This window comes from Schistocerca gregaria, chromosome 6 (assembly GCF_023897955.1).
Source record: "Schistocerca gregaria isolate iqSchGreg1 chromosome 6, iqSchGreg1.2, whole genome shotgun sequence".
NCBI classification, from domain to species: Eukaryota; Metazoa; Arthropoda; class Insecta; order Orthoptera; family Acrididae; genus Schistocerca; species Schistocerca gregaria.
Genome location: NC_064925.1, coordinates 189,251,272 through 189,278,254, shown reverse-complemented (window position 1 = coordinate 189,278,254; position 26,983 = coordinate 189,251,272). Strand labels below are relative to the sequence as shown.

Genomic DNA, 26,983 nt, shown 5'->3' with positions numbered 1-26,983 from the left:
GTGCATCCTCCATATGATGAACAGTATTCTATTCTTTTTGCAGTGTTGTCATTATTCAATCCTGGATTTCCCTTTTTTTTATTTTGCATAGCATCTACACTCATCTGCTGTATCAGAAATTGTTTCCTGTTATGTACTCATTTTGTACTGCAACTAATTCAATTCAAATCATTTTATCTGATGCACCATTTAATATTGTTTTAGTGTTATTAATAGCACAAAGATTTATTTTTGTAGATTGAAAGAAGAACTGGTCTTGACATTGTAATGGCTGGTTTAGACTACTGTTTCACTGAAAAAATAAAATGTCCAGAATTGTGTACAAATGTCATTGGAACAAACAGCAAACCACATTTGGTAGACGCTAACATAACATCACTGGTTGGAATAACAATTGTTGTCACACCAGTGTGTGATTCCACAAAAAGGATCTTCACAGCAGAAACATGTGGGAAGTATTATTGTTATAATGGTGGTCATTGTCTTCAGAAAGGCACTAGTAAACGGTAAGTTCCAAAGCTGAACTATTTCAAACTGTTGTCTTTCCTGTAGCATTTCTTGCACATATTTTTAAAAGAAATTTTGTTATATAATTGATGTAACAAGTAGGAGAAATTCTTGTAAGCTGAAAAATTGCATTCATTAAATGAACAGCACATCAGCATTACAACTTAATTCATAATTTCATGCATAATATTTTATGTCTGTTCTTATATGAACTTCGCATCTTTTATTGTTCATTTGCGTTTCATTCATAATCATAACAATGTTATATAAGAGGATTGTTTTTGCTTGTTGATCATCTGCTTTTTGTAAATATAAAAGTATGTTCCTCTGTCTAAGTCTAAGATCCATTCAGATCCAAGTGGTAGGGGTGGGAGGGGAAGGGGGTATCAGTGGGGGGGGGGTCATAATTTGCTCACCTCCCTCCCCCCAAAGCAGTAACACTATGATAACGAATTATATAAACAAATAATTATGATTATATCAAAATAATATATGTATTTTTTATTTTTATTGTTATTAGAATTCTAGGTACTTGTGACACATTAATTATGGTGTGATGGTAAATTATATCTGGGGGATGGAATCAGACTCTGCGTCTGAACCTACTAAGATGCGGCAGTTATTTATGTGATAGACATATGTACTACCATTTTATTTAGCTCCTTTTTGCATTACTGTACTGGACCTGTTTAGTTACAACAGGCTTGGAATAAACTTTCTTTACAAAGTATGTAAATGCTAAGATAATCATCTGGCTATGAACGTTCATGCTCAGTTTCTGTTCCATTCCATCTTTATTTGTCCCTTAAATCATGTCCATACAATGTTTGGACATATTATGTAGAAAGCCTTTCACCTTTCCAGAAGGCCATAGCTTGCAAATAATTAATGACATAAATTGTATATACTTTTCGGCTCTGAGTACTCAAACAGTGCCCAAACTATTGACCTGTTACTTCAGGCTGGCTTTGCACGACAGGCCAATGCTTGGCAATATATGTTTAACTGCAGAAACATCTTTTGATGTATTGCATGTTAAAACAAATTGTAGTGGCTGTAGGTAAAATTAACTTGATTACTTCACCAGGTACAGCCACATTCCAATTTTATGTTTCTTGACCTACAATGCAAGCAGGAAAGTTATTCCAGTGTTGTTGTTGCTGTTGTTGTTTTTGTCATTTTAGTCATTGCTTGGTCTCTTTTAGAGGGATATTGAACAAGTTATTGCAGTTACAGTTTAGTGCTAGATCTGTAGAAGGGTCAGACTGACTATTTTGAGATTTTTTCCATCTAAAGTGACAACATTTTTCATATTTTTTTTTATTATCAGAAATTTCACTTATAACACACACACACACACACACACACACACACACACACACACACACACACACACACACACACACACACACACAACACCACACAACACACACTCTACAAAATACGTACTTGTAGTTGTACTCACTGAGTTTATTTCTGACTGTAGAGTCAGAACTGTAGCAGTGGTCACCTTGGACACATAGTTTCTTTATGAATCTGTCTATGCTAGCTGAGAGTATTGCAAATGCTCTGTTGCATTGCACAGCCCTGTGAGGTGGTGCTACAATAAATCCCGAAGTCTCTGAGCTGATCATTGCATTTCATTGACATTCATTCCCTGCTTTACATTCCAAGGCATAACATGACTGTTAATGAACAGCTCCTTCCCACTAAGGTCAGGCACAGATTAACTCCACACACAGCTGATAAACCAGATAAACTTGGCATCAAAGTTTGGTTAGCAGTTGGCCTAGACACCAAATGTCAGTGCAATGAATTTCCATATCTGAGGAGGATAACCATCTACTAGAGAATCAAACCGTTTCTGATTACAGTGTTGTGAAACTTATGACTGTATTCCATAGAACTGGAAGGAATGTAGCAACAGTATAGTGAACTGTTTGGGAAAAGAGATTCCAATATCAGCAACAATGCCAAAACAACTGTGATGAAGCTTGGGGATACAAACCCAGCTACCAAGGCAATAAAAAAATCCTCATTTTCAGAATGCTTCATTTAAGTGTAGCAATTTGTAATGATTTTAAACAATAGGCTGTTATAGTAAAACAGGATATGGAGTGGATATTGGATGAGATTGCTTGAATATATTCAGTAAAAAAGAAGAAGAAGAAGAAGAAAAGGAGGAGGAGGAGGAGGAGAAGAAGAAGAAACAGCTTCACAGAGATGGTCAATAAATACATAATTTTTATAGTATATTGGACTTCATCAGAAGAAATGCGTGCATTCTTTACAGAATAGAGAGAAAGTCATCAGCTCTAAGCAGGCTGAAGCAGTTGGGAAGAGGGCGTAGCATCATGAACCCTCAAGTAATAAATGTAGACAGAGGTGCAGAATGTCAGAATGCAAGAATGAGATGTGTGTAACAACACCTGTGTGTGGTGTTGATGATCATGATGAGGTCCCATACTCCGAGGAGCTTAGGGGACAATGCGGGAGACCCGCACCGCTGACTAGGCAGGTTCCTAGTGGGGATGGTTTGCCATTGCCATCCTCTGACCGTAATGGGGATGAATGATGATGATAAAGATGACACAACAACACCCAGTCATCTCGAGGCTGGGAAAATCCCTGACCCTGACAGGAATTGAACCCGAGACCCTGTGAGCGGAAAGCAAGAACGCTATCGCAAGACCATGAGCTGTGTGTGGTAAACGTGCAAGAATACTCAAACAAATCCATGGTTTGTGTTCAGGAAACATTATTTTACAAAAACACAATTTTACTTTCTGTTGTTCTGTTATCCCAAAATGAAGCCAACCACCAATACAAATTAGATCTGCAAATGAAAATAATGTATGCCTTAATTTTGAATGTTCTTTCCATTTTGTATGTTTTTAACTTTTTAAATTAACAATATGATAAAACTGAAAAATTGGTAGCTCTGCCATTGTGGTTAATTTGAATATTGGTGTAATTTTAGGCATATAAAAAGTAATGCAGGTGTAATGTTGTTGAACAAAACATACTGATAATTTGTTTATACGGTGTAACAGTCTTGCTCTTTCCTCCACCAAGTAATAAATGAGTTATACTTTTAGATACTTTTTCGTGAGATAAAGTAGCAAAAATTTTGATTTCAGACAATGGAAAATCCAGGATGGATTGTAAAACTATTATGATAAAGAAAGTTGCTACTTGCCAGATAGCAGAGATCCTAAAACGCAGATAGGCACAACAAAAGGATTGCCGCAAACTAGCTTCTGGCCAATGTGGTCTTCATCAAAAATAGCAGACACACACACACACACACACACACACACACACACACACACACACACATCACTGCAGTCTCAGGCAACTGATGCCACACTGAGTTACATTTGTGTAAGTTTGTGTGTGTGTGTGTGTGTGTGTGTGTGTGTGTGTGTGTGTGTGTGTGTGTGTGTGTCACCTATTTTTGATTTGTGAAAGCCTTTTCATTGTGGCTATCTGGGATTCAGCATCTTCGCTATATGGTGAGTAAAAAAAGCTTTCCTTCTTGTGGGTTAAGCATTCTTGTGGTTGATGCTAATATTTTCCTACATCCACATCCATACTCTGCAAACTACTGTGAAATGCATGGCAGAAAGTTCTTCCTATTGTGCCAGTTGTCTGGGCTTCTTCCTATTACATTCACCTATGGGATGCAAGAACAATTGCAATTTGAATGCCTCTTGTCCTTGTGAGCCCTGTGGGAGTGATATGTAGGAGATCATAGTATATTCATAAAATCATTATTTAAAGCTGGTTCTTTAAACTTTGTTAGTAGGCTTTCTTGGTATAGTATCTTCAGTATCTCCATGCAACTCCCCTGTTTGTCAAACAAACTTATGATCTTCAGTCTACTGTTCTTTGCATACTATCAAAAGGTCTTGTTAATTGTATCTGGTGCAGGTCCTTCACCTCTTATCAATAGTGTAGATTGGGCCAATGCGTGTTTTGTATCCAACTTTTGTGTTCACTGCTTGCATTCCCCTATACTAATGAACTGAAATCTGCCACCTGCTTTACCTGTGACTGTGTCTATGTGATTATTCCACTTCACATCCCTACAAAATGTTAACCTAGATTTTAGTTTGAGTTGACCAATTTCAGTTGGGACTCATTTATGTTGTAGTCATAGTATACCTCTCCATGTTTTCATTTTATGCAATGCACAAGTTCACATTTCTGAACATTTAAAGCAACTTGCCAATATTTGTATCACTTTAGAATCTTATCCAGTTTCAGTCAAATATTTGTGCAGCTTTTTTTTTAAAACAGTAATTCATTACAGACATCAGCATCATCTGCGAAACTGATATTAATACTGTCTGCTAGGTCACTAATGTACAGTATGAACAGCAAGGTCCCAATAGTCTTCCCTGGAGCACATATGAAGTTACTTCTATATCTGCCATTAACTCTTTTGCCTCCCCTCCCCCCTCCCCTCCCCCTCTCCCCACCCTCCTGAATTTAGAAACATATAAAGCAGCAAAGTTTAATTAAATTTTGGATTTATTAACAATTTTTATGCAATTACTGTTTGTGTAATGTAGATTATAAGTCTTCAGCTATCAAAACCATGAATTGCAGAGTGAGATAGTCACTAAAAAGTATTTTGCACTTAACTTATTTATTGTTGTTTGTTGTAAGTTCTTATTTCTCTTTGCACAGTCATTGTAGGTTAATGATTCCTTCATCCTGGAGCTGCAAAGAGGTATCTGGGTTCTGTTTATCCATGCACCAAATCAGTAATACCATGAAGCAGGAACGCGTATCCTCCTCAAAATTATTTTATTCCATATTCTGCAGTTTTCACAAATTAAAACACTTCTTGACAAGGTCTGTCAACTTCCTACCATTACATCTCACAACAGAACTGCTTTACAACTACATCAAACTGCATTCCACCAAAATATAACACAATACAAGTGAATCAGACCAGAGATGTGCAGTGTTTTTCACAATTCATGTTACACACTTCTAGAAGTTTTAGAGGGAATTAGTAGATCAAGTTTTACATAGGAACCCATGTCTGGAAATGTCATCTGATGATGCTACAAAGCATCAAAGTAGTAGGTGCTGGTGCCTGTAAATATATGTATATACAAGGTGGTTCCATAATGATGTTACAAACTTTCAAGGGTGATGGAGATAGATTAATGTAACAATTTGGGGTAAGGGTCCCAGTGTCAGAAACAAACAAGTCGAAAGTTACAATCAAAAGTCATTCTGATACCTCTGACAGTGGAATACAAGTACTGGTACTGTTGTTGCTAGGAATGTAGGATATGCAACTTTCTGAGGTTGGAGTGTGGACCAAGACAAGAAAATATGTCTAGTAAACATAGGCTCTAAAATGCATACCTGAGAAGCTGTAAGCACTTGTTCATCTCCTCTATTGAAAAACTGCTCATAGATCTTAAGGTATGCATTTTAGAGCGTATGTTTACTAGACATTTTTGTTCTTGTTTTCGTCCATACTACCACCTCTGAAAGCTGTGTACACTACATTCATGCCAAAACAGTACTGGTACACACTATCAGAGGCATCAGAATAATTTCCTCTTGTAACTTCAAACGTATTTGTTTCTGAACTGGTGACCCTTACCTCAGATTGATGCCTTTATCTGTCTCCATCATCCTCAAAGTTTGTAACATCATCATGGAATCACTTTGTATACACTTACATTTACAGGCACCAGTGCCTATAACTTTGATGCTCTGTAATTTCTGGACATGGGTTCCTATGTAATACTTAGTCTACTAAGACCCCTCTCCAACTTCTAAAAAAGCATAGCATGAATTGTGTGGCACCCTGTATATCAATTTCAGTACAAAGATAAATAAAGATGATGTAACTTACCAAACGAAAGTGTTGGTATGTTGATAGACACACAAATAAACACAAACACACACGCACAATTCAAGCTTTCACAAGCCATGGTTGCTTCATCAGGAAAGAGGAAAGGAGAGGGAAAGACAAAAGGATGTAGGTTTTAAGGGAGAGGGTAAGGAGTCATTCCAATCCTGAGAGCAGAAAGACTTACCTTCGAGGGAAAAAGGACAGGTATACACTCACACACACTCACATATCCATCCGCCCATCTACAGACACAAGCAGACATTTGTAAAGGCAAAGAGTTTGGGCAGAGATGTCAGTTGAGGTGGAAGTACAGAGGCAAAGATGTTGTTGAATGACAGGTGAGGTATGAGTGCCAGCAACTTGAAATTAACAGAGGTTGAGGCCTGGTGGGTAACGGGAAGAGAGGATATACTGAAGGGCAAGTTCCCATCTCCGTAGTTCTGATAGGTTGGTGTTAGTGGGAAGTATCCAAATGACCCGTACGGTGTAACACTGTGTCAAGATGTGCTGGCCATGCACCAAGGCATATTTAGCCACAGGGTGATCCTCATTACCAACAAACACTGTCTGCCTGTGTCCATTCATGCGAATGGACAGTTTGTTGCTGGTCATTCCCACATAGAAAGCTTCACAGTGTAGGCAGGTCAGTTTGTAAATCATGTGGGTGCTTTCACACGTGGCTCTGTCTTTGATCGTGTACACCTTCCGGGTTACAGGACTGGAGTAGGTGGTGGTGGGAGGGTGCATGGGACAGGTTATACACCGGGGGTGTTTACAAGGGTAGGAGCAAGAGGGTAGGGAAGGTGGTTTGGGGATTTCATAGGGACGAACCAAGAGGTTACGAAGGTTAGGTGGATGGCGGAAAGACACACTTGGTGGAGTGGGGAGGATTTCATGAAGGATGGATCTCATTTCAGGGCAGGATTTGAGGAAGTCATATCCCTACTGGAGAGCCACATTTAGAGTCTGATCCAGTCCCGGAAAGTATCTTGTCACAAGTGGGGCACTTTTGGGGTTCTTCTGTGGGATGTTCTGGGTTTGAGGGGATGAGGAAGTGGCTCTGGTTATTTGCTTCTGTACTAGGTCGGAAGGGTAGTTGCGGTATGCGAAAGCTGTTTTCAGGTTGTTGGTGTAATGGTTCAGGGATTCCGGACTGGAGGAGATTTGTTTGCCACGAAGACCTAGGCTGTAGGGAAGGGACCATTTGATATGGAATGGGTGGCAGCTGTCATAATGGAGGTACTGTTGTTTGTCGGTGGGTTTGATGTGGACGGATGTGTGAAGCTGGCCATTGAACAGATGGAGGTCAATGTCAAGGAAAGTGGCATGGGATCTGGAGTAGGGCCAGATGAATCTGATGGAACCAAAGGAGTTGAGGTTGGAGAGGAAATTCTGGAGTTCTTCTTCACTGTGAGTCCAGATCATGAAGATGTCATCAATAAATCTATACCAAACTTTGGAATGGCAGGCCTGGGTAACCAAGAAGGCTTCCTCTAAGCGACCAATAAATAGGTTGGCGTACGAGGGGGCCATCCTGGTACCTATGGCTGTTCCCTTTAATTTTTGGTATGTCTGGCCTTTGAAAGTGAAGAAATTGTGAGTCAGGATGAAGCTGGCTAAGGTAATGAGGAAAGGGGTTTTAGGTAGGGTGGCCGGTGATCAGCGTGAAAGGAAGTGCTCCAACACAGTGATGCCCTGGACGTGCGGAATATTTGTGTATAAGGAAGTGGCATCAATGGTTACAAGGATGGTTTCCGGGGGTAACAGATTGAGTAAGGATTCCAGACGTTCAAGAAAGTGGTAGGTGTCTTTGACGAAGGATTTTCCCACGTGGAATTTTTCCCTCTATTATATTCAGTACAAAGATACATTTATATAACCAATATCCTTGACCAAAGAGTTATAAGTTGATTAATATTTCATGAAAGCAAAAAGAAACAAAGTCTTCTGTTGGTTTTATCTTTTTGAACAGTTATGGAAAACAGTGAGTATAACTATATTACTAATTTTAAACATTCTCAACTTCACAAATCAACAAAAACTTGATGTATATTAGAAATGCAGAAATAATTATGTTTTTTCATAAAATAGTAAATTTTATATTAGCATTATGCTTCATCAATGTGCATTTTTATCAGAATCATAGAGAATACATAATTTCTAAGTTTGGTCTCATAGGATCATGTTTTAAATCATAGAGTAGTAGTTTCTCCAATTCTTGTTGGAAAAAAAAAGATGTAGTGAATATTTCCATTATACTCTCTCCATACAAGGTAACAAACTGCAACTTCCATTACCTGAAAATCCTCAGTCCAGTCACAAAGTTTGCTTGATACTCTGTATGATTGTACTAATGAAGATAAATTTACAAATGTTACTGATACAAATGTTATTTGGAAATCAAGAAATCCTGCAACTATCTGACTGCTTTGATCGGTGGCTTTCAGAATGGTGTGTGAGAAAAGTGCAAGCTGGTTCTTGCATGACCAATGTTTTTGAAACTTATTTTTTTGGCATGGATTTCATTCTGTTCCAGATACATCATCATGTCTGAGCCTAGGATATGTTCTAAAAGTCTACAAAAATATGAATCTCAAGTATATTAGACTGTAGTTTTCTTAAATAATTCTTGCTACCCTTCCCGTAGAATAGTATGACCTGTGTTTTCTTCTGAATACTGGGCACTATTTATTTATTTTCTGAGGGATCTGTGGTAAATTATAATTTTAACAAAATGGCTAACTCAGCCACGAATTTGATATAGAATCTGATTGGGATTCCATTGAGCCCTATGACTTTGTTCAATCTTTGGGATTCTCAATACCAGTGATACCTATACCTATATCAGTCATCTTTGCAGGCATGTGCAAATTAAATTGGAATGATACCCCTAGAATTTCCTTTTTAATGTAACATTTGAAAATGTAATTCAGCATTTATGTTTTTGCTTTGCTTCCCCCAATTTCAGCTCTTGTCTCATCCATGAGTGTCTGGACATTAACTTTGGTGCTACCAACAGCTTTTAAATATGACCAGAATATCTTTGTGTTTCGTGAAAAATTTTTCAGTAATATTCTGTTACAGCAGTTGTTTAAGGCTTCACGAAGTGCCACCTTGACAGGGAAATGCATTTCATTCAACATCTATCTGCCTGTAGCCCTTTGATTTGTTTTTCACCTGCTGTGCAGTAGTCCCTGTTCCTTTAGAAGTTTTCTTATAGTGACTGTATTCCATACAGGGTCCCTCCCATCACAAACTGTTCTACTAGATACATATCTGTCAAATCCGTGGTCATGTGTTCTTGTAAAACCTGAGCCACAGTTAATCTATGTGACCCTCTCTAAAGCTCAATGATCAGAGTTCATTATTGACATATGGCAGTACCACCACTTTATCAAGTTTCTGAACATTTAAATCCTTAGATTTGTTTTTGTTGCCCTCTTTAGTCTGCTTACAACTGCCTCATGGCCACTGACACCAGTTTCAATGTGTATATCCTCTAAGACAGGGGTTCCCAACAAACTTTTCTTGAGAACCCCCTCATCAAGCATGATTGGTACCTTGTCATATCACAGTATCAAGTATCTAAAAAAGCCAAATTAAGAGTCTTTTTATACGTTTTCTATTTTTGTTACTTAGAAAAAACATTGACATATTCATTATTGAAAAAAAATTGAGTAGCCAAAACAAAAAATCTGTTGTCATACGAAATATATTTAATTTAAAAACAAAGATTCCAAGACTTACCAAGCGGGAAAGCGCCGGCAGACAGGCACATGAACAAAACACACAAACACACACACAGAATTACGAGCTTTCGCAACTGGCAGTTGCTTCGTCAGGAAAGAGGGAAGGAGAGGGAAAAATGAAAGGATGTGGGTTTTAAGGGAGAGGGTAAGGAGTCATTCCAATCCCGGGAGCGGAAAGACTTCCCTTAGGGGAAAAAAAGGACAGGTGTACACTCGCACACACACACACATATCCATCCGCACATACACAGACCTAAGGGAAGTCTTTCCGCTCCCGGGATTGGAATGACTCCTTACCCTCTCCCTTAAAACCCACATCCTTTCATTTTTCCCTCTCCTTCCCTCTTTCCTGACGAAGCAACTGCCAGTTCCGAAAGCTCGTAATTCTGTGTGTGTGTTTGTGTGTTTTGTTCATGTGCCTGTCTGCCGGCGCTTTCCCGCTTGGTAAGTCTTGGAATCTTTGTTTTTAATATATTTTTCCCATGTGGAAGTTTCTTTCTGTTTTATTTACATCGAAATATATTTAATTTATTTTTTATTCTAATAGCATCTTGCGGACCCCTCTGGCATAGCTCGCGGACCCCTGGGGGTCTGCGGACCACCTGCTGGGAACCACTGCTCTAAGAGGTCAGGTCTATTTGTGCCTTTAGATCCAACTTATTTCCATTGTGAGTAGGCTTCTGAACAATCCTTTCTAGGTAGTTCTGAGTGAAAGCATTTAGTAATGTTTTGCAATATGTTGTGTCACACCCCCTATATTTTATCCAATTGATTTTTTGATGATTAAAGTCTCTTCTGATAGTGACAGTATGATTGGGGTCTTATGTACTAGAGAACTTAGGTTTTCCCTAAAGTTTTCAGTTACCTCTGGAGTTAAGCTTGGTTGTTGAGTTTATGTCCACCCTTGATGCTGACTCTGGCACAGACAGTCTCACATCCATTTTCAATATTTATCTTTGTGGATTTGAATTTCTTATCTATTGCTACAAATGCAAAACCTCCAGTTATCATTAGTTTATCTTTTCAATAAACACTTATATTTTCCCCAAAACTTTCTCTGCTATCAATTTCAGGTTTTAACCATCTTTCTGCATATAGTATCATAAGAGGTTCATCACTTTTTAGGAACACTTCAAACTCTGATGTTTTGTTGTGAATGCATCAGTAGTTAATCACTAGATTGTAATACTCTTAGTTGTACGGGGCATTGCTTTGTATGCTATACTGACACTTCCGTGGTCCCTACAGCTATCCTTATCTGGATTGGATGGATAGTCACCAAATTTTTAAAAATTTTTGTACGTCCCACACACAGTCAGCTGTCTGATTACCAGCCTCTAAATCCACCTGAGCCATTTAAAGGACTCTCAACCCAGTAGTGCAATCCAGGAAGTCACATCCTAACTTGTCACAGAACCTTCAAAGTGTCTTGTTCGAGCATTCCAGATGACTCAGAATCAAGATGTCATGGTTAGTTTTGGGAACAGTGCTTCATATTGTAAGCTTTGTTGAAACTCCATGAGCAAGACTGGTGCTCAACCTTCTCTATAAGCCACTGAAACAATCCAAGTATGTCCTCAGAGCCCAGACAACAGGCATCATTTGTTTCAACGTGCACCATGGCTTACAATTTGTTGCACCCTGTTCCCATAATGGCTGCCAGAATAGCATCTTCAAAATTTTGAATGAGGCCCCAAGGCACACACACTGAGTCCACCTGGGGCTCTTCCCATCTGTCATTTCCCTGCAGGGTACCATTTTTTGCCATATGTTTGAACTGCTGATAGTTAATAGAGTCCTACCCTTTTGCATTTGCCTCCTCCTGACACAGAACACAGCACTTTTCCCAACAGGTGAAATTCATCTCACTTGCTCAGTTTCAGTTTCAGTGGAAGACAGCACTTCAAAAACGTATTTGGTACTCCTCTCAATTAGTCCATTTGCAGCAATTTCAATTGTTTCACAGAAGTCAGGGCAATTTCTGTGTGCTTTTCAACATCTGCTATTCATACCATATTCGAGAACAGCAGAGAATGGAGCTGTACTGTGGCTGGTGAAGTGTTTTACAGAACAATGAGCAGACAATATTAAAATAAAGTTGCTAATTCTCCCAGATCCTGCACATTTTCATGTAAATAAAACTGTTCAGGTTGCATCCAAATAGAAATACCCATTTCAATACTTGTTATGTATTCTATTTTTATCTATCACAGTGTTATGAAATGGATAGGTGCTACTCATCATATAGTGTAGATGTTAAGTCACAGACAGGCACTACAAAAAAAGTGCTAAACAAGTAATCTTTTGTCCACAAGATCTTCTTCTGAATTTGACAACACACACACACATTCATGCAAACATAACTCATACCTGCATGACCACTGTCTCTGGCCGTCAAGGCCAGTCTGCGAGCCACACAGAGAATCTCTGCTCCCTTTACGGTAACAGCCCTAATGCCCATGGCCTTGCTGCTATTGAGCACTACCTTTCTAAACATCCAACAGGAGTAAAAGTGCTGCTGGTCAGTGAACTCGTCTACTAGTGGTTGTAGATGCTTTGCAATCCTATATGGCTTCTTATACACTGACAAATTATCCCCTGTTGGTATATGTTGCTGTGTGATCGGTGTTGCTGGTAATGCGCCATTCAAATCAAATAAATCTATATACTGCAACAATAAATCTTCCATGTCTTCCTGTTCTCCATCCTTCAAGTGACTAACCTTGTTCTGTGGTACATCTGCATTAATGGATTGTTTGATGCCATGCTCACCATGTGATCCATCGATATCATCTTCATTGAGTACCTTTACATTCGCTACAAGTAAACCCTTCAGGAGATCCACTTCATGTGCCCTGAAATTATCCATGCCAACTGGAATCGTCAGTTCCCCATTAACATCTGATAAGCGCACAAGACTCCTCCTTATATAACAATGCCTTTCATCCAGTGTCTTATTGTTCTGCAGTGGCTGAACCACATCTCATGTGATCTTTCCTGTAGAACATCGACATCTACCGATACTCAGACTAACTTCCCTGTACCAGCAGGTACTTTGTCATGCATAACTATCCTTAATGCATGTGTACACATTTCATTTGGTAACAGCTTTGCTAATGGTGCGCCTTGCGACACTGTAACATTTGCAGCTATCATACCCATTGGAAACAAGTTTCCACAAAGATCGATTTTGCACTGCAAATGATTAATTTTAGCATGATACCAATCCAGGAAGTCAAGTCCAAGAATCACGGAATAACCTTAACCCACCCATGGTAATGCTTCCATTTTCTCACAGAATTCCATATTTCCAATACGAAAAATGAGTTGTGTTGTCACTAACGATACCACATCATTGTCTCCTACTCCACATAAATTATAACTTGGAGTAGCCAATCTTCTCCTACCCACAAGGTCTAGATTAACCACAGAAATATTTGCACCTTTATCAACCAAAAACTTATACTTCTTACTATTTATAATGCCTATGAAACAACAATCTGTCTCTACCTTAAATTCTGCAACATTTTGACTTATTGGAAATGATTTCAGACAGACGAAACATTTCCAGTGCGGTTTGACGTGTCCTGCCATTTGTTTCCAACATTTGGTTTTCTTCTCCTACATTAATTTGCTTTATGCCCAAAATGCCCACACCCGTAGCATTGCACCTGGTTGCGTTGTGCTCTAATATGTCCCTTGTTTCCACAATGATAGCAAGTTTTCCCTGTAACAAACAACTGCTTCTCTGAGCGTCCTCGCGTCACACTATCTACTTCCTGAAAATGCGTGGCAATACGTAATGCTGCAGCTAAATCATCTGGACCTCCCATCGTAACTCGTCATGAAAATTCCACAGGAATACTCCTCAAAAACACATCTAAAGCCCTGTTCTCAGATTCCCGCAGGTTAACACAATCGGTGTCTGAATTTGATATTAATTCCTATGTATGAGCATTCACCTTACTTATTCAGTCTGAAAAATTTTCTACTGTTTCATCTGTTTTCTGTGTTAACCCATTCAACAGTTCTCCAAAAATACCTAGTGCTGTTCTGTCTATGGTACCTCTGCCACAAACCTTCAGCTAATTGCTTAAATGAAGTTGCTGTTACAAGTGTTCCATGATACATGATGTACGTCTTTAGTTCACCCACAATGTGTAAATTAGCCATCCGTAACATAATCTCATCTGACCAATTACACATTCTGGCTGTAGCCAAGACATCACTAATAAATACCTTGACATACACAGTTGTCTTCCCAGAGGAAGGTGTAATCAAGTAAGCTACAGAAGAATCTATTGTAAAGTGACACTGCCCTACTGAAGATTTTGTTTCACCCGAACCTGGCTGTCAGTTTTGTGCAGCTCGCAAAGCCCCTAATTGTGCCATTAATACCTCATGACACACACTATGCTGTGCATTCTCTTCTACAAATGTGACAATTGATCTGTTAATTTGGCTATTGCCTCACTGGTAGAAACTGACATTGCGTCTGGCATTCTTGTGCAATTTACTACTATCTTCTAAACCACAATATGTAACAGATATGTGTGATACTACACCAGAACATACAACAAAACTCAATACTATAATACATAAATGACAATGAGTTATGGTCCACCTGACCCTTAAGCCACCCTAGATCAAACTCCTTGCACACCTTAACACTAACACTTACATGTGACCCAGTCATTGGCACAATAGCTCATATGGCTTAAACCAGCTTGACATATGCTAATGAACACAACTTACAAATACTTTTATGTAGAACTACTATTTCCTCCATCCTATATCCACATATTACTAAAATAATGATGACAATATATGCCTTCTACAAACTCAGCCCGTGACATAGCCACCAGAACAGGAAAAATGTTTTTATGATGCTCACCACTTTACAGTTGCTGTTGTAAAGTCTGGATTCTCACTAGAGTGATCTACTGCTAGTGTTGAGGCGGAGCACCTACGATGTCCAACCTCCAGATGAAAATAGTGGACTCAACACTTCTGACGCCAATTTACAGAGGGGCTGAGCAGATGACACCTCTGCATAATGTCAGGAATCTTCCGAAAGCACTTGTGGTGCTAAGAAAACATGATTATTCTGTGAATCATTTATTGTGACAACTTTACAAAGGGTGGTGCACTGTTGGCCATAGTTGCCTCTTGCCCTGCTCATGAACAGACTGTCAGTGTTGACAGTTGCATCAGTCCTTGCACCTGCATCCTAGCGAGACAGTGTTCCTCTTGCATCAACATGAATGCTTAGCCCAACCTGGTACAGCATGGATAGCTGCTACCAGCTGAGGGAGTGTATTTGATCTCACTCTGTGCCTCTCCTTCCCCGGACCACCCCATCAGCAGTATGGTTTAGGTGGCAAGCATTGAACCCAGTACTGCCAGCCTGGTCATCGTCTTCCATCCCACACTCAGAAAGTACAGCACCTGGTACTGCACTGCTGCTGGTTGTTCAGCAGCTCTCCCATCAGTAGTGGTTGGTATGACACAGCATGAAGTTCATCAGTACAATTCAGCTCTGCAGCACTCCATGGCTGGGTGGTACTGCACTGGTTGGTCCGAGACAAGACTTATGAAAATAACATGGTCATGGAACAGAATGTCATCGACACAGACGCTATCATTCCCATTGACCTGAAACGTTCTCTCTACTTGGAGCTGGGGCTCTGGTTTTAAAGAGGTCTCTGTAGCTTTGTGATGTGCAGTTTACTAACGATGACCGCATGTGGCCTCACTATTCTGCTGCCCCTACTTTAATTCTCTCTTAGCAGCTAGTTAAGTTGGTCTACGAGTGTTTTCCCTAGCCATGGCTATTACTTCTTGTGGCATTCTGTCATGTGAATGAGCATGCATGTCATTTAGCTTAGTCACTGTCCTTTTCTGTTTTCCTGTTGTGTGTGCCCTCTCTCACTCAGCTACTGCAGAGTTGCAGATTGTGCTGCCCCTCTGTCTTGCATCACCTTGCTTCCTGGTCCACCACTAATCATGGCATAACCAGCCTATCTTAAGTCAAGGTGGTTGAACTCCATTAAAAATTTTATAATTTGAAACCTGTATTATTCTGTGCCATAACATTTCAGTTCCTTGTGCTGTGAAACAAAATTTCAAATGTCAATAAACTGACAAGGAACAGATATAACAAAGCAGCAGGATCCGTGAAACACATAACTAGAACATTAAATTATTATTACACCATAGAAAAGCAAAATTTGACACTGTTATAACCTCAACATGCAACAATACTATAAACCAAAATACTGACATATTCCACTGAACTGAAAATGCTTTGCAAACAATAAAGGTGAAATCCTTATGGCACAAAAATTATGGTTAAGTCAGCTGTGATTAGATGGTTCCGAAGTAATAATTATCAAAAAACCATAACAAATTATTTAAGTTTGTCAGCAGATATTCATTGAGGTGCATTGCTGTATACCACATACAACAAAGCTCAAATGGAGAGGTGAATTATTATAAAGTAGTGAAGATAATTTATTCAGAAACAGAATATTGATTTGGCAGGGCACATTAATTACAAGTATTTGCCTTTGTTAATCAGTATTGTAAAGGAATCCAGTCACGGAACACCTTTGAAGATGCTTTAAACCATAGTGTGAAAACATTTTCAGTGGCAGTAATTGGTTGGCTTTAGAAGTGGTAGCAGTGGAATTTTACATCAGTGTACTGAATTAAATTCCATGCATCTCCAAAGAGTGCAGTGAAGTGTCACAATGTAACACTCCTGATGAAATGTGTTTGAAAGACGAGGACACTAAGTTTTGCAACCCCGTTGGTACTATTTGAGAGGAGTAGGCTAGATGCCAGAAGCATGTTTCATCCTCTCTCCTCCTCTTCCTCTGCCTCATTCTCATCCTCGTCATCTTCATCTTCATCATCATGATCACCATCAAGTAATATACAGAGCTCAGCTATAAATCAACTCATCATGGTCACTTCTTGAGAGACAGGTAAGACACATAACTTGTGATGCCCCCTAACAGCACCGTAAAGAGTGGGTTCAACAGGTTATGAGCCACATGACTAAATAAATCTCATACAAGTGAGGAAAATGCACAGTGACATAATGCAGTTGTCAAGATAAAAAATCAGTAACTGGTGAAGAAATTAAACATTATTAAATACAAATATTCTGACATTATACAAAAATTCACAGGCAGTGAAACATAATTAAAATTATGGAGTTATATCACGAATACTAAGACAGTTTAAAACTGAAAAATATTAACACGAAGGAACAAAAATTTTAAGTGACTTTACAGTTTTTTTGTTGTTTCCTCTTTACAGTTTATATTATTTGAGAAAATCTGTTATTGTATTCTATTCCTGTTGAACACATTGTACAACCATCTTGATTTACATTTCTCAGTATTTTTTCTTCCAGTTTTTCCCTGTTCAACAGCTTCTTATCTTCCCTTGTTTTTCTGTTCTTTGGGATAAGAATTTTTCTTTCTGATACCTTAACATTTGGTTTTAAACACAATAGGTTGCTGTTAAGACTGTTATTTGTCATTTGTAAGTGAACTTCTTATGTTTCCACATGTATCACAAAGCTTGTGTGTGTGTGTGTGTGTGTGTGTTATGTCAGTTGTTATACGAGAAATATTGTCTCCACATTTGCCATACAGTGGGTGTCTTTATAGCTAAACTGGCTTGTTTTGTAGCTGTGTGTGTCCAGATGGATTCAGAGGACCTCGCTGTCAGCAGACTGTAAGAAGCTTCCAGGGAAATGGCTGGGCTTGGTTTCCATCGTTTCACACACAGGCTGAAAACCACCTTAGTCTTGAATTTGTGACTATTAAGGAGCATGGTCTGCTGCTCTATGATGGTCCTCTATCTTCCTTCATGTTAAATCATATGACTACATCAGGTATCATTCATGTTTATTCTAATATTCATACAGAAACACTGTTATAGTGGTATGTAGTGTAAAAATATGCTTTCCTAATTTTACAGATTACATTGCGTTAGAAGTAACAAATGGCAGACCTAGGCTACTTATGCATTTAGGAGAGGTTACAGTAGAACTATTCATAAAAACAAAGAAACCTTTAAATGATGGGAAATGGCATCAAATTGACATTTTCTGGAACTATGAGGTTAGTAGATATATCAGAATATTTATTAATGCCACAGTAATGAGGAAGTTGCTTCTCTGTTACAAAATTTGAGTTCTCAGCTTCATTTAGTTTACCTTAACTATGGCTTTTCTTTCCTTTTAGTATGAAAATATTAAAGGTCTTATTTGCTACTGTATTTACATTACACTGCTACTTTATTTACATTACACTGCTGGTATTATTAATCATATAATGATATCAGTGGTGGTTAGTTTCATTCCTGTATGAAAAACTAGGCTAGATGCAAAAGATATGTGAATTAAAAGTGATGAGCAAAAAGGAGGAAAAAATGTGACTAAAAGTCTTTTTCACATTTCATGACAAAGTAATCCAAACAGCAAAGTCTTCATTGGAAATCACTGCAGGAATGTATGAGAGCTTAACTTAAAAATATGCAAGCATCATCTGTAAAGCAATTGTCATCACATCCAATATGTTCTAGCATTTGTGTTCTAGCTTTTGGTCCTCCATGTGAATCTCACCTTCAGATATAAATACATAGATAAAATAATTTCCTTATGGAAAAGCTTATGTTAGAATTTCATTAGTAATAAAATTAATTTATCAGGGTTTTACCCTTTTGTTTCAGAATGTTCATCTCTTAGTTGACCACTGTAAATCTGCTGATGTTTTGGAAATGAATGACATGACAGCATCATTTTTCAATGGATCAAATTGCATGGCAAAGGGGGAATTTCCTCTGTTCAGTGGAAAACTTATTTTAAATAGTCCTCTTCAGATTGGCGGCACTTACTCAAAATTTTTTGCAAAGGAAATTCAGAAGTGGAATGCAAGTTCCAATTTTATAAACTTTAATGGCTGCATAAGAAACTTGTTTTACAATGGACAGGTACTTAAAATACATAACAATTTTCTATAATGTTAGCTTGTAGTATAGTTTATTGTAGTGATAATGATTCAAATACTGAACATAATATCAAGAAATTATGTTTCATGCACTTTTAGATTTCTGAAATTTCACATAGAAATGTTGTTAAGAGGGAAATATGAGGTCATCTTCCTTGCTGTTAATTCAGTAAACTTATAAATGAAATGCAACTACTGGTTTTCAGTGTTTCAGAGTGCATAATGTTCTTTGATGCTTCACATTGTAGGAAAACTTAGTTTTATGAGGAATTACACTGGCCATTTGAAGGGAATTGATGTGACATTTATTTGATCTTATAAATAAAATAACAAACCGAAATAATTGAGAGAATGCAGTGAAATGCATGGAATGTAGTGAGATGAGACACAGGACAACCCATCACTATTGAACTGAATGGAAGGGCTATAAATGAATCACAGATAGCAAATGTATTTAATAATCATTTCTTAAATATAATAGAAAATGACAGCCAAACATTAAGAGAAAAGTCACAGCAGTATGTTGAAAAAGCAAGTCTCATAAAATTCAATCATATGCAGTTATCACCAACTTTTTCTTCTGAAATTAAGAAAGTTAATACCATTAACGCAAGACATTTTTTCCAGGTAGACTGAAAAATGCTGTTGTAAATCCCCTCAACACGAAAGGTGGTAGGAGTTATGACAATAACTCGGACCTGTTTCACTACTGACTTTATTTTTCCAAATTTTTGAGAAGTGACTCATACTAAAGTAGCATGTCCCCTAACCAACAGTAATATTTTCAGTAAATCACAATTACAATTTCAGAACAATCATTGCAATTTACATGTTAACTCACCAAATTATACAAAAATTAAATAACAAAACAGCACCAGTTGACATTTTTTGTGATCTGTTTTAAGGCATTTGAGTGGGTGATCACAATATTTCTCTTAGGTAAACTGAGGGATTAAGGGGTGTATGATAAAGCCAACCAATGGATAATGTAATATCTAACCAAAAGAATGTAGAAACTCACACTTACAAATTCAACCTAGGTAGTCCAATGGCATTATTTTGACTGAGAATGAATCATGTACAGTGTTCCCTAAAGCTCAATCGTAGGTCTGAAATTGTTCGTCATCTGCGTAAACAATCTTCCATCCAACATAAAAGCAGTATAATTCGTTTTACAGATGACACTAGTATTATAATCAGTCAAAGCATACATACTGCAACAGAAGAAGTAGTAAACAATGTTCTTAGAAATATCGTTGACAGGGTTTCTGTGACTGATCTCATCCTCAATTTTAAAAAGACGCATTATGTGTGGGTCTGTGCATCTAGGGGTACTACATCAGTGATAATTGTAACACTTGGTGAGGAAATAATAAACAGGGTGGAAACTTCAAAACTTTTAGATGTATTTTGGAAACCCTAAAACAACTTAGTTCAGCCACATTTGCACGTAGATTTATTTCAGCTCTGGTTAAGGGGGAAGGGGGGGGGGGGGGGGGGGGGAGACAAAATATGTCAGCCAACTGATTTGTCTTAATTAGTTGGCTGACATATTTTGTGTATTTTCATTCAATAATGTCATATGGGATAATGTTCTGGGATAACTCATCTTTAAGAAAGGAAGTCTCCATTGCTCAAGAACATGCTGTAAGAATAATATGTGGTTCTTATCTAAGATCACTTGCAGACATCTGTTAAGGAGCTAGTTCATTTTGACTACTGCTTCAGTATGTACTTATTCCTTCACAAAGTTTGTTGTAAATGATCCACTGCAGTTCAAAAGGAACGATAATGTGCATAGCTACAATGCCAGACAAAAAAATTACATTTATTATGCCACATTAATGATGTATTTAGCACAAAAAGGAGTACACAATGCTGCAACCAATATTTTTATCACTTGCCCAATAACGTAAAATGTCTGACAGGCAGCAAAGTAAAATTTTAAAATAAACTGAACTTTTTCTCATTGAAAACTCTCTCTGTTCCATAGAAAAATTTCTATTATTGTAATATGTAAATAGTGTGTAGCTAATCCATTTTATCAGCTTCAGTGCTCTTGGTAGCTTCACTTCTTCTCTTGATAGTTGTAACAGGCTGAAAACTGTCAATGACAAAAAAGGATAGTTCCATTGATGTAGTCCACACAGTATTTAATGTTGGAAATCAATCACATTTACTTCTGTTAGTGTCATACTCATTAACAAATGTCAGTTCAGGCTTCACAGTTAATAGTTCTGTGCAGGTAAGGGAAAACTACATAGTGCACTTTGTACTTTTTGTGCAGTAAATGTACCCATGATGAAGTGTTAACAATATCTCAGTATAGCAAAAAACAATCAACTTAAATGTCACAAGCACAGTAACAAAGTTGAGTGACATATTAATTTTACTGGAATAACACCTGTTTTAGGTTAGACAAAAAGCATCACATCTAAACAAAATTGTGTAGTGAAAAAATTTTGCCACTAACTAACATTGTCTCTTCTGGACCGAGTAGGGCAAATCAACATAGTTATCATGTCTGCAATTTCTGGTCACAGCCTCATTTAGTATAGCTGTTTTGTATCTGAAGTTGGACTCTAACGTGGACCGACGTAGTGATGTTACATGACTGCTGACTGGTCACAAACTTGTGATTCTGGAGGAGCAATGGCTATTTAAAGACAGGTGTAAGAATATGAGGTTATTTTTGAAACTACTTTATGTTTTGAAAATCAATTAGGTTAGACTTTGTATGCACTATAATACAAGGTGAGCACAAAGTCTTGCCCTGATTATAAAAATTTATAGTTACATTTGATGCCATTACATAGGTTAGTGTCACTAGATATTTTTTTTAAGACCACTTACATTAGTAAACCTCAACGTGTGGTCCCTTGGTAGCTCGAAGAATGTTGAGGTGGTATTCCAGTTCCAGCCAGCTGTTTCGTAACATGTGTTCTGTCACAGTACCCACAGCAGCTTGTATCCTAGCCTTCAGTTCATTGACATCAGCAACTGGTGTAATGAAGACTCTGTCCTTGATATAGCCCCAGAAAAATAAGTCAAGGGACGTAATGTATGGAGAGCGGGGTGGCCAGGGTGTTGGACTGTTCCTTCCAATCCACCAATCTGGACATTACTCCCCTCCTCAGACATTACGCCCCTTGCCTTTGTGCTCACCCTGTACTTTACTGTTACCTGGTTTATGAAAAATGTTGGACGTTAGTAAATTATAAAAGTATGTGGAACATAGTTATATTTCCAAGTTAGAAATCCCCAATTAAAAGTATGGCATCCATCTTGAAAATAATATTTTATTATAATAAATTACTCAGAATCTTAATTAGCATCTTAATTAATTAGTGGTAGGCATTGTCCTATTCAGGAAAACACATAGTAAAAAAAATACAATGTTAAAGTTCAGAATCTTGTAAGCATTAAAGCAAAATCAGCAATCGAAATTATAAGATTCCAAACTTTCGGTGTCAGTTATCTTCAAATTTAATTAGTTCCAAGTAATTCAGAGCATGTTTTCAAAATCTGCTATCTGCTACTGAATGGATGGTAACGACTCAGTCTATTAGTTCAAAGTTTTTCACCATTATTTACTATTGTCAAAATTTCAATTAACCATAACTTTCAATTAACTGAGCTTGTGGTGGAGCTAAATGTATAATTGGAAGATAAATATAAAAAACTGAATTATAAATTTAAATGGAATTTTGCATAAATAAATAACAGTTTAACATAGTCATGTTCATTTTACAAATTGTTTGTGCAGCTTCATTAGATGTAGAAAGAAAAAAGAGAAACATTTTAGTTACTCATGGGTATAGAAAACACAACAGATGAAGGAGTCTCCAACTCATTATGTTTCATTATTCCCTCATTGAATTAAATAGCCAGTTATGAAAAAATAGCTGACTGGATAATTCAGTGGTCTATATGATGCTGGTGCGTTTTTCAAAAACATAAAAAAGAGACCAAATTACCATGATAGTTTAAATACATTTTGAAATAAGCAATCAGTCACAACTTACACACACATATGACCACTGTCACCGGCCTCTGTTGCCTGACACAGCTGCCAGAGACTTTAGTCTTGTGTGTGTTAGTCACATTTTCATGAGTTGCCTTGTTGGCCGAAAGGTCATTTTCTGACGCCTATCTGCGAATCAGCATTTTTGCTGTATGGTGAGTAGCAATTATCCTTTTCATAATATTGTAGAATTCAGTGTCACTACTATACACAATGCGACATTTGACAGATGTATAGCAGGCTCAAACGTGCTCTTTAAAGCTCCCCATTTCAACAGTCTACTTCTTTTCTAGTTTAATGTGAAATATGATTTAATCATCTAATTATATACAATTTTCAAATCATTTGCTTTGATGCGTAGGAAACATGTAGTTTTATAGGAACACTTTAGAAGATATACAAAAGTTGGTATTAACAACAATTTAAGGAAAATATAGATTGCTACTTACCATAAAAATGACACATTATGTTACAGGTGCAAACAATGAAAAGATGCTTAGACATTAGCTTTCAGGCTCAACCTTTGTGAGAAAAGGAAATACACATACATTCATTCACATGAGCAAGCACGCCTCACGCACCCATGTCCACCATCTCCAGCAGCTCAGACTGGAATACAACTGTCACGTTGAATGGAAGCAGCAACCTGGAGGGTGCAGGGAAGGGGAAGGAATAGCAGGGTATGGGTGGGGGGAGATAAACCTACAATCTGGGGGAGCATGCAGGGACTAGACTCTAGACTGCCAACAGGCACAGTGTTGGGAGACTGTGGGACAGGGAGGTGGTGGAGGAGTGGGGGTGGGAGTAAAAACGGAGAGGAGCAAAGAATGGGAAAGATGGGCAGGTGCATTCTCAGAAGGCTGCACACAAAGAGGGTGGGAGACGAGAACATGGAGGAGGGTGACAGGACAAAGAGTTTGGGGAGAGTATGTTACCATAAGTTGGGGCAGGGATTATTCTGGAAGCAGGGAATGTGTCATAAGGACAACTCCCATCTGTGCAGTTCAGAAAGTGAGTGGTGGAAGGGAGATTCCATATGGCTTGGGTAGTGAAGCAGCCATTTTCACTAAGCATGTTCAGCTGCATGTCGTGCCACAGGGTGGTCTACTTTGCCCTTGGCCACAGTTTGGCAGTGGCTGTTCATCCTGGTGGGCAGCTGGCTGATCATTATACCAATATAAAAAGCATTGCAATGCTTGCAGCAGAGCTGATATACGTCACTTCTGCTCTCACAGGTGGCCCAGCCTCTGAAGGGGTAGGCTAAGCCTGTGCAGGACTGGAATAGTGGGTGGGTCCATTGGGCAGGTCTTGTGCCTAGGTCTTCCACAGAGATTTGATCCCTGTGGTAAGAGATTGGAACTGGGGGGTGGTATTGGAAAAACTCCTTTACATCTTGGATCCCTACTTGTTTCTGCTGATGCCACCTCTCTGTACACAAACATACCTCATGTCTCCAATACACACTGGACTGGAACAGCTGAACCACAGCCTCCACCAGGGCTTTGATTACCTATCACCATGCCCTGAAATGAGGTATACCCTACCTAAGATCCTTCCCACTTCTCCTAAAGTGGTGTTTCATCACACACCCAACCTCCATAACATTCTGGTCGACCCCTATGCCAATCCCAATTCCAGCGCCTGCCACAGGGATCATATCCCTGTGGAAGACAAAGGGTTTGAGATCTGCCCAATCCACCCAACCAGAACTTCATATTGCAGTCCTGTAATAGGCTTATCCCACCCCATCGGAGGCCGAACCACCTGTGAAAGCAGCCATGTCTATACCAGCTCTGATGCAAGCAATGCACAGCTTTTTATATTGGTATGACTACCGACCAGCTGTCCACCTAGATGAACAGCTACCACCAAATTGTGGCCAATAGCAAAGTAGACCACACTATGGCACAAAACCCAGCTAAAAATAACATTCCAGATTTCAGTGACTACTTCACTACCCAAGCCAACTAGATATTCCCTTTCACCACCAGCTTTTCTGAAACATGCAGATGAGAGTTTTTCTTACAACACATACTCCACTCCTGAAATTATCCCATCCTCAGTGTACAGTAAACTACTGTCCTCACATACTCCATCCAGTGGTTTTCACCCACTATGTCCTATCACCTCCTCCCTATTCTCGTCTCCCACCCTCTTTGTGTGCAGTCCTTTCCCCTTCCCCACTCCTCTTTTCTTTTGCTACCCCATTCCCCACTCCCCCCCTCCTCCTTCCCCACCTTCCTGTCCTATAGCATCTCGATGATGTGCCTGTTAGCAGTGTAGTCCCATCACCCTCTGCCAGACAGTGCTCTTCTGTTCTCCTACCCATACCTTTCTGTCCCTTCTCCTTCCCCTTCTCCTTCCCCTTCCCCTCCAGATTGTTGCTTCCATTCTACGTGACAGTTACACACTGAGCCGAGCTGCTGGAGATAACAGACAGGTGGGTGTGAGGTGTGCTTGCTTGTGTGAATGAATGTGTGTGTGTTTCCTTTTCTGATGAAGTCTGTAGCTGGAAGCTAATGCGTATCTTTTTGTTGTTCCCATCTGCAACAATAACGAGTCATTTTTATGAAAATAGCAATCTGTCTTTCCTTACATTGTTGATATTCCAATCTGGAGTTTCAATTGTTTACAGTTTACATTATATTATACACATTTCTGAGATACAGTTACACAAATACTTATATTAATTTTCAGTAAACAAAAATAAAATATATTATTCCCTGTTCAAACTGTGGAAGTGTTCATAATGAATTTTTCATTAAAATAATAGCATCTTTTCACTCATCACAACTCACTGATTTTCATTTCTTTTGCAAAGTGTTTAGGCTACTTAAACCTTCTTTCACATTTAAATATAAGAATTTTGCAAAATGGAACTAGAGTCACATATAAAGAGAAATCAGTCATTTCACATAAACTGCTTGGTGAAGGGTTTGTCTATAGTTCTCCATATATTACAGCCTTCATTTATAAGCATTTGACTTACCTGCATTTGTTTTCCAAAGGTCTACACGTCTTACATTACATTATCTTTATTTATTTATTTATTTATTTAATCCAGCAAAGAACTTCATTGGGCTGTTTACCTTCCAGCCAACTGTCTATATATCCTGTCCACATCCATTTTATTTTCATGGCACTATCAATTACATTTACCATTCTAGTCCTTTCCCTAATACTTTTGTGTGTTTTCTTGCCTTTCCTATCTATTACCAACATGTTTCTCTCGATTGCTCATTGGGTAGTCCACAGTTATCAAATGGCTTATGTATCAAAAGTCTGTATCTTTCAGCCATAAGTCAAAATTGGTAATACTCTCTGTAAGCCTTTCACTTCAGACACACAGAAGCTTAATTTTGAAATCTCTACTTTACTTAATCTGCTGAATGCCATCATCACTCTTTTGTTTATTTCATTTCACTTCAGTTCAGTCACCATCAACTCACCTAGCTACAAAAATCTGATTGGCTCTATGGCTGTACTGTTGATTTGTATTATTTTCCTTTAAATATTTTGATTATACATATTTTAGTCTTTTTACAACTGATTTTTTTTTTTTTTTGTCTTGCTTTCAAACATTCTCTGTTAATTTCTTCTATTCATTGTTGCACTTTCTGTAACTGCAGCTGTCCTCAGTTATTGTCACATCTTCGAAGCAAGCACTCGAAATATAAATACATGGTATCCATATACTGATGGCTCCAGCATACCAATATCAACATGTTTGATACATGAAGTGCTCATGGGGCCTGAAGATGACATACTGAATTGCCAAAACTGGTTGTCA

The 26,983-nt window shown here is 38.3% G+C and overlaps 1 pseudogene; it reads left to right on the top strand.

The window, feature by feature from the left end:
- LOC126278797 (neural-cadherin-like) overlaps positions 1-26,983 on the top strand; it is a 217,978-nt pseudogene that overhangs the window by 143,973 nt on the left and 47,022 nt on the right.